The 5000-nt window shown below is 31.6% G+C and overlaps 1 protein-coding gene across 1 annotated transcript in view; it reads left to right on the plus strand.

Annotated features, from left to right (window-relative positions):
- Positions 1-5000, plus strand: part of LOC122248385 (uncharacterized) — a 26356-nt gene that overhangs the window by 12149 nt on the left and 9207 nt on the right. The gene's annotated exons all lie outside the window — the stretch shown is intronic.

Here is a 5000-nt window from a genome sequence, read left to right on the forward strand (position 1 = left end):
TCCAACCTATTAATCAGACCTCGTTACTTGCATTCGAACCTTAGAAAACTAGAAAAGCCTTTTTTATTTCGAGTTAAAGGGAGGAGGGAAGAAAAAAAATAAGCATACGAAATCACCACCGGATCTGAACTTACGACCAAAATTCTACCAGAACATTCGTACCCGGATGTGAACGATGCGCAGCAATATTGCACATTGGTTATGCCTTTATATATGATTGCATGCCTGTTTGACTGCTTTGTCTCTGCACGTGTTATCGTTCATCTTTGTTTCTGTATGTCTTTCTGCCTGATCTTCTGCCTGTTGGTCTGTCTGTATCTTTCTATACTGTCTGGTTGTCTGTATGCATGTATGTTTAATTGCATATTAGCCTTTCCCTCTATCTTTATAAAGCTGGATTCAAGATGACGTAATATGTTTACATCTTATGCAACTGCACAAGAGCTGGAAGCAACAAACACCATTTCAATCAGCTAATTCTTGCTGAAAATACATATCTGTTATTCTGTTTTATGCTGGCGTTTCTTGAAATGTTTTCTAGCTCCAAATATTGCACTGCATTGGCAAAGAGAGATCAGAAATGATACAAATCGAAGTGTACTCTCTCAGATGGTCATATTTTGCTTATCGGCTCTTGTGCGGTCGTAAAAAATGTAAACACGGAATCAATCTTTATGTCTCTACGTCTCTTTACCAACCTGCCTGTCTGCTCAAATGTATAGTTGTTATGATTGCGCATTTGCTTAACTATATTTACTTTGATCAACTAGTCTAGATACCCACCTATCTATCTCTAAATCTATCTGCTAACTGGCCTATCTCTCTAACAGTGGACTTACCTGATTTACTAGCGTCTGTTTGTTAGTATGTCTTCCTGCTTGCTTGTCTGCATACTAATCCTCGCTGTGAGGGGATTAAATATCTCATTCTAAGACGGGAAGTACGTGGATGTCATTGGTTGTTGGCTTTTTCCCTTCTCTTCTCTGATTGGTTGTTGAGCTTTTCCCCGTCTCTTTGATTGGTTGTTCGTCTTTCCATTGCCTTTCCTGATTGGTTGTTCTTGTTTTTTTTCGAATTCTGTCCTAAATGATCGTTTCTTTTGAGGGGCGGGGCTAAAAAGGTAGTTTTGTACATTCTATATTTATTAATTTTCGGTTTATATCTTAGATAATCTTTTCATCTATAGATTCACTTGTTTTCTATTATCTTATATTCATTTCTCGAATAGGAGAACAGAACACGAGACAAAATTAGATAAAGAAAAGTTTTAAAAATGATAAAAAGACAATATAAAATTTAAAAATTAAAAGAATAACGGTAAATAACGGTAAATGCAGAACTCAAGAAAAAAAAAGAAAGACGAAAAGAAGGAAATTACAATACACAAGAAGAAAAGCAGAAAAAAATAAAAAAGGAAAAGAAAAGAGAATATAGAGAAAAGGAAGAAAATTGTGGAATGCGAAGATAAACATATTATATAAGAAAAAATAAGAAAGTAGAAGAAAGAGAGGAAGAAAAATGGAGAAAATTAATAAACCGAAATCGACGAAGAAAACCTGAAAAAATGAAACGAAAAAAAAAGGAAAGGAAAAGGATACATACGAAAAGTAACAAGAAAAGACCAAACGTAGATAAAGGGCTATTTAAAGAAAGGAAAATTCAATGGAAGGAGAAGGAGAAAAATGAGAGAAAGAAACGACGAGAGCAACATTCGCAACCTCTGAGCTAAACTTTATTTTCAGACTTTTTCCAAAACATGTTCAGACTCGCCTGCTTGAGAGATGCCAAATGTCGCCAGCTGGGTCTGCTCTGAGATCAAATTTCTTGCTTTAAAAATAAAATAAAAACAAACTTGTTCTCGAAACAGCTCCGGGATCTTTTTTTCTCTCTCTCTCTTTCTTTCTTTCTTTTTTCTTATAATGATTGTCTTAGAATGATAATTTTGTATCCAGATAGCGGTAAATATTTGATAATCATTTAAATGCCGCAGGAAAATTCCAGGAAAATCTCTCACGATCCACTCTCTCTTCCCACTCATCCTCTTTCTCTCATGTCCCCCTACTCCTCCTTTCTCATTCTCCCTCCTTCCATCCGTTCTACCTTCCTCCCTTTTCCTCATGTCTCCCTCCCTTTCCATCCGTTTCTACCTCATCCTCCTTCCTCTTTTCCCTCCTCTCTCCCTCTCGTTCTTCCTTTCCGTTCTTCCTTCTTCCTTTGTCTCTCCCTCTCCCTCTCTCCCTTACTTTCTCTTTCCCTTCTGTCATCTCTTTCCATTCCCTCACTTCCTTTTTTAATCCCTATCTTCTCTTCCTCCTCTATCAATTCCTCTCTTCCTTTCTCCCTTCCTCCTTCTTTCTCACTCCTCTCACCTCGATCTGTGTCACTCACTCACTCTTCTCTACCCTTTCTTCCCTACTTTTACTCCCTCTCACTCCTCTCCCTTCGTTTTCTTTTCCTTCCCTCCTCCCATTCACACTCCTCTCTCCTTCTTCCCTCCCTTCCTCTCACTCTCTCCTCCCTCCCCCTCCTCCCTTCTTCCTCGCTCCTTCACCTCCCTCCCCCTCCTCCCTCCTTCCTCGCTCCTTCACCTCCCATCCCCCCCTCCCTCCTTCCTCCCTTCCTTCCTCTCACCCCCTCCTCTCTCCTTTTTCTTCTATCCCCCTCTTCCCTCCTTCCTCCCTTCCTTCCTCCCACCCCCTCCTCCCCCTTCCTATTCTACATAAATATGTGGTTGTCATTAATACGCATATATATTAACATGCATGTCTGGCACGTTCATGTTTCTTGTTCGTAAATATTCATTTCTTTGTTTGCTTTATGTGTGTACTGTATGTGTGTATTTGTTTGTGTATTTGTTTTAAATGTCTGTTTATTTTGTTTGTTTGTTTTGTCTGTTTTGTATATATATATATATATATATATATATATATATATATATGTGTGTGTGTGTGTGTGTGTGTGTGTGTGTGTGTGTGTGTATGTATGTATATATATAGTATTTATATATATATATATATATATATATATATATATATATATATATATATGTATTATATATATATATATATATATATATATATATATATATATATATATATATTATGTATGCATGTATATATATATATATATACATATATATATGTATATAAATATATATATATATATATATATAAATGTATATATACTTATATATACATGTATGAATGTATATATACATATATATATATATATATATATATATATATATATATATATATATATATATATATATATATATATATATATATATATATATATATATATATATATATATATATATATATATATATATATATATATATATATGTATGTAAGTATGTATACACACACACACACATGTATATATATATATATATATATATATATATATATATATATATATATATATAGATAGATAGATAGATAGATTTATATATATATATATACATATATGTACATATGTATGGATGTATATATGTGTGTCTGTCTGTCTCTGTCTCTCTCTCTCTCTCTCTCTATCTATCTATCTATCTATCTATCTCTCTCTCTCTCGTCTTTTTTTTTTTTGTACATGGGTAAGGTGAACTTGTATCTGTTCATAACAAGTTTTCACAGTCCTGTTCAGTAGCTTCTTCTTCCCTCCCTCCCTCCCTCCCCCTACCCCTTCCCCTCCCCCTCCACCCCCACCCCTCTCTCCTGGCATTTATCTATTTACTGAATTGAATTTTTTCTTACTTCTTCCGTTTGCTTTTTATTTTCTGCTGTCTATTTGTCTTTATTTTGTCTTTATCATTGTGTTTTATCATCATTATTATCATTATTATGATTATCAGTATCATTTTCATCATTACCATCATTATTGTTATCTCTATTACTATCAGAGTTGTTATTAACATTTTTGCTACTATCATTATTCTTATTATTATCACTACAATTTCATTACCATCATCATTATAGCTATCATTATCTTTATCTTTGTTATTTTCATCATTATCATAATTATCATTTTGACTGTCATTATCGTTATCATTATAATTATCATTATCATTATAACTATCATTATCATTATAACTATCACTATCATCATAACTATCATCAACATCATAACTTTCATTATCATTATCATTATAACTATCATTATCATTATTATCATAACTATCATTATCACCTTAGCTATCATTATCATTATCGTTAAAACTATTATTACCATTATCGTTAAAACTATTATTATCATTATCGTTAAAACTATTATTATCATTATCGTTAAAACTATTATTATCATTATCGTTAAAACTATTATTATCATTATTGTTAAAACTATTATTATCATTATCGTTAAAACTATTATTATCATCATCGTTAAAACTATTATTATCATTATCATTGTTGTTGCTGTTGTTATTATCATTACTATTACCATTATCTTCATCTTCACGATCCTTTTCATCACTAACATTGTTATCATTATTATTATTAGTGTTACTAGTAGTAGTATGATATATATGATAATTATCATCATCATCATTATCATTATCATGAGCATTATAAAGAAAAATCATTATTACTATCAATATCATTATCATCATTACTATCATTGTTCTTATTATCATCATTATTATCACCATTTCTATCATTATTATTACTATTGTTTTGTTATAATCCTTATTATCATTATCACGAAGTTATCATTATCCTCACAAATATCATTATCATTACCATCATTATCATCATTATCATTCTTCTTCTTATCAATGTTATCGTCGTTTTTGACATATTTGATGTCATTAACGATATTATTACCATGATTATTATTGTTCTCATTATTATTGTCACCTTCATCATTATCATCATCATTATCATTATCATCATGATCATTATTACCATCGTCATCATTATCATTAGGATCTTTATGTTATGTTATTATCATAATTTTCATTATCATTGTTATCACTGTTACTATTATCATTATTATCATTGATATC

The sequence above is a fragment of the Penaeus japonicus genome, unplaced genomic scaffold (assembly GCF_977035675.1).
Source record: "Penaeus japonicus unplaced genomic scaffold, GWHDUDI00000001_assembly GWHDUDI00000036, whole genome shotgun sequence".
In the NCBI taxonomy this organism is placed as follows: domain Eukaryota; kingdom Metazoa; phylum Arthropoda; class Malacostraca; order Decapoda; family Penaeidae; genus Penaeus; species Penaeus japonicus.